Raw genomic sequence first — 13,331 nt, 5'->3', positions numbered from 1 at the left:
CGCCTTTCTTTGCAGAAACCAACATTTATCGTGTTTCTTTAAGCTTTTGAGCTCTTGGGTGGTTTGATATACAACGATGTATTTGGCTGAACGATGGAAGATTACAGGCTTATATAAATAAGGGCAGAGGAAAACATTCAATTTCTCTTTAAAGAAATATTGAAGGTGAGCCACGCTGTGCAGCAACCGCATTCCCCCAAAACCAAAACTCTTCAGGAAAGTAGGGTTAGTCATCACTTTTCAAAATGAAGGCCAGGGGGCCGAGAATGATCAGAATCCTCATGCTCACTCTTCCCAGATGACAATGGAACCGAATGATAAGGTAAAGATTCACCTCGCACATATGTGCTAGTCGTTCCTGACTCTAGGGGGTGGTGCTCATCTCTGTTTCAAAGCCAAAGAGCCAGCGCTGTCCGAAGATGTCTCCGTGGTCATGTGGCCAGCATGACTCAACACCAAAGGCACACGGAACGCTGTCATCTTCCCACCAAAGTGGTCCCTATTTTTCTACTCGCATTTTTACGTGCTTTTGAACTGCTAGGATGGCAGAAGCTGGGACAAGTCATGGGAGCTCACTCCGTTATTCGGCACTAGGGATTCGAACCGCCGAACTGCCAACCGTTCTGATCGACAAGCTCAGCATCTTAGCCACTGAGCCACCACGTCCCTGGTGAAACTGAATGTTCTTCAGATGTCTCCTGCTGAGATCAACTCTGAAAGCTCTGGGACATTTTCCCAGTGCTCTGATATTTGACGGGATCCTACAAAGATGAGGAGGTCAACCTATTTTCGAAAGCTTCTAAAGGCAGGACAAGAAGCAATGGACGGAGAGAAATCAAAGAGAGAACCAACATAGAACAAAGGAGAAATTTCCTGACAGTGAGAACAATTAATCAGTGGAACAGAAGTTGCCTTCAGAAGTTGTGGGTGCTCCATCAATGGAGGTTTGTAAGAAGAGATTGGACAGCCAATGATATAGGGTTTCCTGCCTGAGCATTGGGTTTGTACTAGATGACTTTCAAGCCCATTCATTCATTCATTCATTCAAACATGTACGAGGTAACAGGTGTAAGTATAAGCATGGACATGAACACAGGAAACGGGTACAAATAAATGGGGACAGTAGGACAAGGATGGTAGGCACGCTGGTGCACTTATGCACGCCCCTTAAAGACCTCTTAGGAATGGGGTGAGGTTGACAGTAGACAGTCAAAGGTTAAACTTATGGGGATTTGGGGAAGTAACAACAGAGACAGGTAGAGCATTCCAGGCGTTGACCACTCTGTTGCTGAAGTCGTATTTTCTGCCATCGACTTTGGAGCGGTTTGCCTTGAGTTTGTATCCATTGTTTGCCTATGTATTATTGCAGTTGAATCTGAAGTAGTCATTGTAGGTAGGACGTTGTAGCAGACAATTTTGTGTATTATACTTAGGTCAGATCTTAATCATTCAAGGTTGTCCAGGCCCAAAGTTTCAAGCCTGGTGGCATAAGGTATTCTATTGCGAGCAGAGGAGTGGAGGACTCTTCTCATGAAAATCTCCAGACTCGCTCGATCATATTAATGCCTGATATACAGTGTGGATTCCAGGCACACTTTCCGACTCTGTTGTTCTGTTAAATTCAGAAGCAACATGATTTTGGCAACGCCGCCTGTTGCCAGCATCTGTCGAATCCATCTTTGCAAGGATGACAAAGTCTACGACTCTCGTGCTGTTGTATGCTAAAGCGAAACACGGAATGCAAAGCAAGTGATTCTTGCAAAAGCTCTTGCTGATAGGGAACAAGGACATCTTCCCCAATGATCCCACTCTTAGCTGACATCCACATTGCTGGCTGATGAAAGGATAATTTCCTGTCATTGCTTGTTATCGCTTCGGCTTCCCATCTTGAAGGATTCATAGTGTTTCCTTGATGCTAACTCCATGGGGCTGTCATTCCTGTCGTCCCCGGCTAGCCTCAGTTGCCGAAGTTTTCTCTTTCGGAGTTCCTGCTTGCTATCAAAGACTCTTTCCCTCTTGCTTGATTTCTGCTATTAATGATCAGTTTACCATTATATTCAACACGGGGAAAGATAGTGGAAGCAGCAACTACGCGGCTGTACTTTTGTGGCACGGGGAAACATCGAGCAATTTATTGTGGGGTTCATCGGAATGACATGAGAGTCTCTGTGTAGGCCATTTCTCCAAAAGATCCGTTCAGCTCAAATGCTCTTGAAAAGGATCCTTGCTAGGAGACAACCAGCCTGAAGAAGAATTGCTTGGATTGTCAAGAGAAAAAGGACACGGGCTCTAAGACCGATGTATGATGGCTCGGTCTCTTGATGAGGGCAGATTATAAATTATGTAAACTAAACAATAAATAAAATGAGACAAATTAATTGCTTGGGGAGACAATCAGTTAGCCTCCTGGGAACAGAAGGATGCTGTGTAAGCCTGGTGTCTTACAGTTGATCGGTCTTATCCAAATCTGAATGGAATGGAGTAGAGTAGAATGGAACAGAACAGAACAGAATAATATGAAGGGATCTAGGAGGTCTTCCAGTCCAACCCCTTGCTTAGGCAGGAAACCCTACACCACTTCAGATAAATGGTTGGCCAATCTCTTCCTAAAAACTTCCAGTGTTATAGCATTCACAACTTCTGGAGGCAAGTTGTTCCACTGATTAATTGTTCTAACTGTCAAGAAGTTTCTCCTTAGTTCTAAGTTGCTTCTCTCCTTGATTGGTTTCCACCTATTGCTTCTTGTTCTATCCTCAGGTGCTTTGGAGAATAGCTTGACTCCCTCTTCTTTGTGGCAGTCCCTGAGATATTGGAAGATGCTATCATGTCTCCCCCAGTCCTTCTTTTCATCAAACTAGACAATATCTGATGCTTGTTGCTTCCTTTTTCATGCAAGAGTCCTCTTTCATTTACATCTAGTCTAGTGACTCCACTGAGTCATCTGCAGAAAACACAGGGTTTTTTGGGAGAGGAGGAAGGGTGGGGAGTCTGGAATTAAGATTATTAACAAAATAAAAGAATACCAGAGTTGGAAGGGAATTTAGAGGTCTTCTAGTCCAACTGCCTGCTCAAACAAGAGGCCCTATAGCATCTCAGACAAATAATTGCTCCGATCTCTTCTTAAAAAAAGTCCAGAGATGGAGCATCCACAACTCCTGGAAACAAATTGTTCCACTAATTAACTCCCCTCACTGTCCCATTGCTTCTCTCCTTGATTAGTTTCCATCAATTGCTTCTTGTCTTGCCTTCAGGTGCTTTGGGGGATAGGTTGACCTTCTTTTTGTTGTGGCAGCCCTTAGATATTGGAACACTGTTATCATGTCACCCCTAATCCTTCTTTTGATTGATACAACTGAGATGGATACAACCAGGGGTGGGTTGCTAATCCTGTTCCAACCGGTTCGATTGGAACGGGGCTGGCGGCATCCTCGTGCACGCGCGCAGTTCACACATGCGTCTTAGCGCCTGCGCGATGCTCCAACTGCTCGTGGAGAATCGCGCAGGCGCTGTATGTGCCATGCGCCTGCGTGGAAGCGCAGAAGGCTTCCAAGACCGGTAAGGAGCGCGGGCGGGCGGGTGGGCCCTTCGCCGTTCCTGGAAGTTACTTACTTCCGGGTTCGCCGACCAACCGGTTTGCGGGGACCGCCGCGAACCGGTTGAAACCCACCCCTGGATACAACTGAAGAATAATTGTTCACAGTTGTACCCATTTTTTGAGAGTTCTTTGATCGAACGTATTTTGCACGGGGAGAAAGTGCTCAGCCTACACATCATCGACAACAATTACTTCGCCTTACTTCAACTTTTGAAGACAATAGCAATTCGGGGCTCAAGTCCTTCATAGGGAATCTAATGAACTGCCTCTGTTGCCCTGAGTTTTCATCAGAACGAGACTGGAGAATCCCAGTGAAATAAATGCAAGAAGAAGGGAGCCAACCAGTCCTCCTGCCATGGAAATGCCTAGGTAGGTGAAGCAATTTCTCTTTCAACCCACCCGGAAAGTAATTTCAATTTTCAATTTGATTTGTTCCAGTAAATTTGTCATCAGTGAGGCTGGGATCTAGGTGCTTTCCATGAAGTGCACAATGCAGCCACCGAACACATTGCCACAAATTGGATTATAGCAGGGGATGGGTCTTGTTTTTTTCTAACATATCCATGTCCACCTCATCAACAGGGATCAAGTTCGGGTTAAAGGAGATGGTTTGTTTTATGGATTTTTCATCAACAATAAAACTTTGCACTGTAATCTCAACAAATTTCAACTGGTAAATATATGAGATTGGACATCTCTCTCCCCCCCTCTCTCTCCTATCTTTCCTCTTGCCCCACTATCTCCCTCTTTCTCTCTCTTTCCTTTCTCTCCTTTCTCTCTCTCCCCTCTCTCTACCTTTCCTCTCCTCTCTCTCTTTCCCACTCTCTCCCCTACCTTTCCTCTCTCCTCTCTCTCCTCTTTTTCTTTCTCTTCCCTCTCTCTCCTACCATTCCTCTCCTCCTTCTCTCTTCCCTCTCTCCCTCTCCTACTTTTCTTCTCCTCTCTCCCCTCTCTCCTTCCCACTCTCTCCTCTCTCTCCCTCTCTTTCCTCCTCTTTCTCTCTCTCTCCCCCTCTCCTCCCTCCCTCCCTCTCTCCCTCTCTCATGTTTCAAGTGAGAAAAATTATTTCCTTTGGTTAGTGCTCTCTGATGAATTAGAAATACAACCAAGCCTCTTCAGAATCCCCCTCCTCTCATATCAACAGCTTGGTAGTCAGAAGGGAGTGTTTTTAAGTAGGTCATCAAGGCTGTTCCGTTCATCCCCTTTCTCCACTGATGTTTTTATCATCCACATCCATCATCTTCAACTTCTCTTATCTTTTCCTGGTTGGGAAAGGGTGACTTTTAACGTTACCTATTTCAAAACGTAAACATTTTTGTTCAGTTAAAAAAAAAAGCAGAACATTTGGAGAACGTCAACCCCATCAAACCAAGGGAAATTCAGATGAGAGGAATTATAATCAATGAAATGATCTTGGTGACCTTGATAGTAGTTGACTGAGAGCAGAAAATTCCTAGGACATTTGCAATCTTCCACGTGCATGAGTTGTAAATTTTTAAGAGATTATTTCAATAGCAACAGTACATTGACTTATATACCACTTCACAATGCTTTACAGCCTTCTCTAAGTGTTTTTACAGAGTCAGCCTCTTGCCCCCAACAATCTGGATCCTCATTTTACCCACTTCAGAAGGATGGAAGGCTGAGTCAACCTTGAGCCTGGTGGGATTCGAACTGCCAAACTGCAGGCAGCCAGCAGGCAGCAGAACTAGCCTGCAGTACTGCACTCTAACCACTGCGCCACTCCGGCTCTTATTTAGGGATCAAGTTAGGGATGCAACAATTGCAGCAGTTTCGTAAAGTTTCTGGGGACGGGTTTAATCACCCAAGCAGTGTGTCCGTTGCCAAAGGGAAGGAAAGGGATGTGAAAGTCTTTCTTTGAAGCACTTCAAAAAACAACAAGGGAAAGAGAATAAGGAAAAGATGATTAAAAGAGAAGAAGCCGAAACTTCTTAGGAAGAACTCATGGAATGTATGTTTATGCTGTAAAGAAACTGGACCTTGGCTTCAGATGACACAAATGATACCCACCTCTCAGGTACGAAAGACCAGGTCCGCCCATGAAGGTCCAATTAAATTGATTTAGTGTTAAGTCATGCACAAGAATCTCCCCAACTAACAGTCAGCACATGCTGGGGGTTAGATAAGGGTCAATGGAATTCAAAGGCAGTTGGACTCATAGTCTGCTTGTGACTGCATAGGGATTCCATGCTGATCCCTCTTTTAATTCTATCCCAGGTTTTGCCATTCCTTCCCCTACATCCATAGCTGGGATTCAGCCGGTTCTCCCAAATCGTTAGTTAATTCCTTACGCAGTTTGGAGAACTGGTTAAAAATAAAGTGCAAGAGGGGGGGTCTCTCTCTCCCTCTTTCCCTCCCTCCCTTTCTCCCCCCTTCAGTTAGTAGCTCCACTTAGCAGTCGAACCTAGAATGCAGCCGATACACACTGAATCAAGTCAATAAACAGCAGAAACTGACAGAATTAAGTCAGGGAAACCCGTCAGTCACCCATCTAGGGATGGGTGGGAGTGACATTGAGTTGGCCATGCCCACCCACTTGCATGCCCACCCAGCCGCACCCACCAAGCCACGCCCAGAGAACTGGTAGTAAAAAAAAATTGAATCTTATCACTGCCTACATCACCAAATGCATCTAAAGGTGGATCTCATGCTTTCATTCCTCTGGTTCTGCTTTAAACTGACTTCTCTTTTCTACCTGCGCAATGGGTGAGTGGGATACCTGCTTCCAGACAGTCTGGGGATTTATGGATCATCTAACTTGTGTAACTGCATTGTAATGGTCCTCTGGTACTTCGGCCTTTTCCTGACATCTTGATTAATACCCGTGTAGGTTCTCTGAACCCAGTCGTGTCCCCAAGTCTTCAAAGTACTGTTTGTCCTAGGGATAATTAGCCTCTTGATTATTCCAAGTAACCGGATGGGTCAAAGGTTAGCCAGCATCACGAAGCATGTTTAATTCAATCAATTTAGCTAGCGATGCAGTTCAAGAAACGGATTCGGATAACGTCACCAAATCTGCTTGGAATTCTGGAGCGCTGGCGGTTGAACACTTTTTGCTTAATTTCTCATTTACTATTCAGAGGGAGTAATCTACTTAATTACTGCAATGCTTTCACTCAAGAGCTCAAGGACTTGGTCGGGAGGTGTTGGGGAAGAAGGAAACAGGAGTCAGCGCTGGGAGGCAGAAATAAAATAATACAATCAAGCAAAGCCTTTTTCATGGCAATGTGATCTTGGCTCGCGAGATCTTAGAAAGAGCTCATTTCAGCAACCGGATTTATTTATGCATATAGTTTGTCAAACATGCACGAGATAACAGGTATAATTATAAACATGGACACTGTTATATATGCAAATGTTAGAGGAGTGTTGAGTATGCAAATAACTGGGGGGAAGGAGTGTTATATATGCAAATGTTCCCTGTTACCAGCTCTCTGATTGGCTGGTCATTTGACAGTTGCTTTGGGCTCGAGTATAAATACCCTGACAGTTGCAGGGACGTTTTGAATCGCTTGTCACCTGTGTCATAATAAAGATCTGTCTTGCACCATGGCTCCTGCGTGTCTATTCCCTCACAACCCACAAGATACAATAGACACGAACACAGGAAATGGGTACGAATAAATGGGGACAATAGGACAGGGACAGCAGGTATGCTGGGGCGCTTATGCACGCCCCGTTACAGACCTCTTAGGAGTGGGGTGAGGTCCACGCTAGATAGTTTAAGGTTAAAGTTACAGGGGTTTGAGGATGTAACAAGAGAGTCAGGTAGAGCATTCCAGGCATTGACCACTCTGTTGCTGAAGTCGTATTTTCTGCAATCGAGTTTGGAGCAGTTTACCTTGAGTTTGTACCTATTGTTTGCCCGTGTATTATTGTGGTTGAAGCTGAAGTAGTCGTTGACAGGTAGGACATTGTAGCAGACAATTTTGTGTACTACACTTAGGTCTAACTGTAGACGGCGTAGTTCCAGGTTGTCCAAGCCCAAAATTTTGAGCCTGGTGGCGAAAGGGATTCTATTGGGAGCAGAGGAGTGGAGGACTTTTCTTGTGAAATACCTCTGGACTCGCTCAATCGTATTAATGTCTGATGTACAGTGTGGATTCTAGGCAGACGAGCTGTATTCGAGAATTGGTCTAGCAAAGGTTTTGTATGCTCTAGTTAGCAATACAGTGTTACTGGAGAAGAAACTTTGTAAAATAAGGTTAACAACTCTTAATAGCCTTTTTGGCAATGCATAGGATGCACAGAATGTAGAGGATGACACCGACACCAACACCGACACACACACACACACACACACACACACACACACACACTGACACACAAACAATGCTTGCCTCCCCCCCCCCCTGCTCAAATGGTTGAACAGAGTTTTTATTTTGCAGAATCAAAGCCTCTACCCACCACTTCTTTCTCCAGTGGCCTTTGGTCCTGTCTATCTGACACGCAGCGAATTGAAGATGAAAGGGAAACTTAAGTAAGAGCATTCCATGTTCAAAATGGCCTCCCAATTTCTCATTCCCACTCTCCCGACAGTTTCTGTTCTGTTTGAAAAGAGTATTAGTGACTTTTTAAAACCAAGGCATCTACTGGTCTACAAAATAAAAGCCCAGAACTCTGATGTCCTATGGACGGATAAAGAATAAAGCCAAATATGTCTTCCTGGATGACCCCAATTTCACTTACTCATACAAACTCAGATGATGACATGGAGATCACAGGTCGGACGTTCAAAGTGATCTTTTGTGGGGGGACAAGAGAGCTAGAAACCTTTCAACCTTTGCAACTCTAGATAATTTCTCCCCATCCATATTCTTATATAGGTTCCAAAATTTGAGGGGCTGCCACAAAGAAGTGGGGAGTGAAGCTGTTCTCCAAAGCACCTGAAGGCAGGACAAGAAGAAATGGGTGAAAGCTAATCAAGGAGAGACGCAACCTAGAACTAAGGAGAACATTCCCGACAGCGAGAACAGTAAACCAGGGGAAGGACCTGCCTTCAGAAATTGTGGGAGTTCCATCATTGGAGGCGTTTAAGAAGAAATTGTCCAGAAGAAACTCCTAGGGAATGGTCAGATAAGAAAGGGATCACCAATCTTTTGGACCTTGGACCTTTAAAATTTATAATTTTATGAATATAAAATTCATATTGGGAGAGAGGAGTGATAGAGGGGGAGAGGAAGTAGGGTAGAGGGGAATGTTGGAGGGAAGAAGGAAAGTTGGAGGGGGGTGAAAGAAAGGGTGTATGGAGGGTTGAAGTGGTACATTGGGTTTGTATTTTGGGGGGTATTGTTGACAAGAGGGATGGCTGTGTTCATTGTTTAATATTATATGGCCCCGGTTATGCACAGTATATATGTGACTGTACGAAATGAAATGGAAAATAAAACACATTTACAGTAAAATTCATAATTTTAAATCCCACAGGCCACTAATATGATCTGCCTAATGACTGGCTGGGGGGGCGTGGCTAGGTGGGCATGTGACTGGGTGGGCATGGCCAACTCGATGTCACTCACGTCGAGGGGCACCTCGCTGGTCTCTATTCATCCCTCCCTTCCCAGTCACTCTTTGCCTGCCCACCCGGGCTCCTTAGAGCCCCAACAGGGATCAGTTGCTGGAGATAAGCAGCCACCATGAGAAAGGGTTGGCAAAACAGCTCAGTTCAAATTGGATCTGACCGAGAAGGAGGCTCAGTAGAAGCACCTCACTGTGAACTACGAGCATGGGCTTTCCAAACAGAGGGAAGACCTGCGGGAGTGCAAGGCCAGATACTGGCACTTGGAGGCTCAGAGGGCTGAGATGGTCAGCCAGTTCCAGGCCATGATGCAGCCCTACTGGAACGAGGCCCTCCGGCTCTTCGCCACCAGCGGTGCTTCCCTCCAGCCTTCACCCAAAGCCCCCCACCAGGAGGCTGAAGCAGACCCCAAGTCGGAATTTCTGCCCCCTTCTAACCCACACAAAAAGACCCCAAAGGGGGAGACTCTCTGCACCAACACAAGCGTTCATTGCACTTATCCATCCCAGGGGCCGTCGTTTGAGGACCCCTGATTTAGTGCAGTATAAAAAAAATGCAAATAATTTTTCTGCGGACCACCAAGATTTTCTCACGGACCACCAGTGCTCCACCGACCACCAGTTGATGACCACTGGGATAAGAGACAACATAGCCCACAGCTGAATAATGGGCAGGGCAAAGAGGCTGAGAAGGAACCTTTTCTAAGACCAACCAGGTTATTAAGGTGACAGCGGAAGAATTTTATTTTCGCACTTACAAGATTGATGATAGGCTTAGCAGGTAGATCAGATAAACTCATTCTTACTTTATTTTTTATTATTTTTTTTTGCATAATATTTTTATTTCCGTTTCATTCTATACAATCACATGTTTACTGTGCATAACCAGGGCATATAACATTGAGTAATAAACACAACCGTCACTTATATAGAAAGTGTCCCCTACAATACAAACCCAATATTAACCCACCATACACCCTCTTTCAACCCCCTCCAACTTTCATTCTTCCTTCTCACATACCCCTCTACGTCTACTTCCCCTCCCCCTCTATCTAACCCTAACCCTATCACTCCCTCTCTTAATCCATTCCCTCCCTTCCTTCTCCTCCTCCTCTCTCTCCCCCTCTCCACCCTCCTTCTTCTTTCACTCAGCTCCTCCCTTCGGTATACTTCTATTACCTTCCAATATATTCGGTTTGTTCTGTTTTAACACTAACATTAAAAAGCCACAGTATACAAGTGCAATCATGAACCTTAAAGTTTAACACATATTATGTTTTCCCCCTCCCTCCCCCCCTCCCCCTAGATCCCCACCTCCCTTCCCTCCCCCCCGACTTCCCAGAGACCATACATGGTATAACTTTTTGACAATCACAGTCTAGACCAGTGTTTCTCAACCTTGTCAACTTGAAGATGTCTGGACTTCAACTCCCAGAATTCCCCAGCCAGCGAATGCTGGCTGGGGAATTCTGGGAGTTGAAGTCCAGACATCTTCAAGTTGACAAGGTTGAGAAACACTGGTCTAGAATATCTCTACATTGATCTCAGCTTCAACTCATTCTTACTTTATTGCGAAGCTACATTAGCAGAATTTGTGGAATGCCACAAATTGGCGGAAAAACCCTAACCCTACCGAATATTAATTTGAACAATATTCAGCAAAAGATGCCCAAGACGTCAACCAAGCTACCCCCCTCCCAAAAAAAAATTGGATATATAAGCATAAGACACAATGAAACCAATAAAATGTAATCGAAAAAGATATTGAATGGCAGAAGGATGGAAACTTAAAATATCTAGGCTGACAAAAAAACAAACATCAACGGTGTGCTTTGACACTGGGAAGATGGAAATATTGATATCAGTCAGACGTCTATGGGGAATAGGTTTCATTAAAAAGTAATCATAACAGGCAGTTTGGCTTGAGTTTATTATGAAAAACAGCAGTTCGAAGCTTCCTGGTGGAGAAAGCAGGGCAAGTGCTAAGAAACTCAATTGAGTTTGGATTTCAAAAGCTACCGGAGCTGCATAATCATTAAGTCACACTTTGATGCTTCAGCTATAACAGAATAATAGAGCTGGAAGGGACCTTGGAGATCTTCTAGTCCAACCCCTTGAGCAAGCAGGAGACCCTACACCATTCTCACAAGGTCTTTTCCACCTACTATTATACTCTTCAGACCAGACCAAAAGAAATAGTACTATCTAATAAAATGAAATTCAGTGGTGAAAAGAGTCAGGTTCTACATTTAGGCAAGAAAAACGAAATGCACAGGTACAGTATAGGTGGTACCTGGCTCAATAGTAGCAAGTGTGAGAGGGATCTTGGAGTCCTAGTGGACAACCATTTAAATAGGAGCCAGCCGTGGGCAGCAGCTGCCAAAAAAAGCCAACACAGTTCTAGGCTGCATCAACAGAGGGATAGAATCAAGATCACATGAAGTGTTAGTACTATTTTATAAGGCCTTGATAAGGCTACACTTGGAATACTGCATCCAGTTTTGGTCGCCACGATGTAGAAAAGATGTGGAGACTCTAGAAAGAGTGCAGAAAAGAGCAACAAAGATGATTAGGGGACTGGAGTCTAAAACATATCAAGAACGGTTGCAGGAACTGGGTATGTCTAGTTTAATGAAAAGAAGGACCAGGGGAGACATGATATCAGCCTTCCAATATCTCAGGGGTTGCCACAAAGAAGAGGGAGTCAAGCTATTTTCCAAAGCACCTGAGGGTAGAACAAGAAGCAATGGGTGGAAACTAATCAAGAAGAGAAGCAGCTTAGAACTGAGGAGAAATTTCCTGACAGTGAGAACAATTAATCAGTGGAACAGAAGTTGCCTCCAGAAGTTGTAAATGCCCCAACACTGGAAGTTTTTAAGATGTTGGATAGCCATTTGTCTGAAACGGTATAGGGTTTCCTGCCTAGGCAGGGGGTTGGACTAGAAGACCTCCAAGGTCCCTTCTGACTCTGCTATTGTATTTCTATTTATTTTTAAATCAGCCACATGACCCAAAGGTCTTTTGTCATCCTGTCTCCAGAGTGAACAACTGCCTTGTCCTCAATGACCCTCTTTATGTAGCTTTTCCTGAGTTAAAACCGGATGCTATGAAATGGTTTAATCCCCATTTTCCTAACAGGCTGTTGCATGATTGAGTTTCTCCTCCCCACGAAGCACCTGAGAACAACAGGGATTGGGGGAGGGGGGGGAAAGGGGTGGATTTAAGCTTCCAACAACAGCGGTAATTTGCAATTATCTCCACATTCACATTCAAAGGCTACACCGTAGTCAGCAGAAATTAATTCAGCCAGCTGTATTCTGCACACCTGTCTCCCCCCCCCCAATCTCCCCAGGGATGGAAGTATGGTTGGAAATGTTTGTCAAGCAGCATCAAATGGGAGGGAAGCTTTTGTGGGCATCGAAGTTGATTTGATAGTTATGACAAAAACTTAAAAGAGCAAACCCAGATTTTCTTTAATGAAAATCAGAATTCTGGTTTTCCTGACAGTGAGAACAATCAAGCAACGGAATAGTTTGCCTTTAGAAGTTGTGGAAGATTCATCACTGGAGGCTTTCAAGAAGAGACTGGACTGCCATCCGTCAGAAATGGTGTAGGGTCTTCCCGCTTGTGGACTAGATGACTTACTAGGTGCCTTCCAACTCTGTTAATCTGTTAAAAAGCACCAAGAAATCCACAGCCCTCTCCTCCCCCTCCCCAAATTCCACTCTCTTCTAGCACTGATGATATTACATAGTTGGGTAATGAAACGTCTGCAAGAAATCAGCCATCAACAAGCATATGGAGGTAAGCAACACCTACATATCATTCTAAAGGGACAATCAAAAAGCTAGAACGGAAACATCTATGGAGATTCTCCATCATCCAGGTCATGGTTGTCTCAAAGGTGCTTTTTCAAGAGGCAACTGGACTTTCTGATTTTTCTTTGAAGACTTTTCGCTTCTCATCCAAGAACTTTTCTCTCCCATGGATCTCTTTCTCTCTCTCTCATGCACACACACACAATAGCAATAGCAATAGCAGTTCGACTTATATACCGCTTCATAGGGCTTTCAGCTCTCTCTAAGCGGTTTACAATGTCAGCATATCGCCCCCACAGTCTGGGTCCTCATTTTACCCACCTCGGAAGGATGGAAGGCTGAGTCAACCTTGAGCCGGTGAGATTTGAACTGCCGAACTG

The 13,331-nt window shown here is 44.5% G+C and overlaps 1 protein-coding gene across 1 annotated transcript in view; it reads right to left on the bottom strand.

Annotated features, from left to right (window-relative positions):
* CDH13 (cadherin 13) overlaps nucleotides 1-13,331 on the bottom strand; it is a 542,002-nt gene that overhangs the window by 63,235 nt on the left and 465,436 nt on the right.

The sequence above is a fragment of the Thamnophis elegans genome, chromosome 14 (genome assembly GCF_009769535.1).
Source record: "Thamnophis elegans isolate rThaEle1 chromosome 14, rThaEle1.pri, whole genome shotgun sequence".
NCBI lineage: Eukaryota > Metazoa > Chordata > Lepidosauria > Squamata > Colubridae > Thamnophis > Thamnophis elegans.
This window is presented reverse-complemented; position numbering and strand designations above follow the sequence as displayed.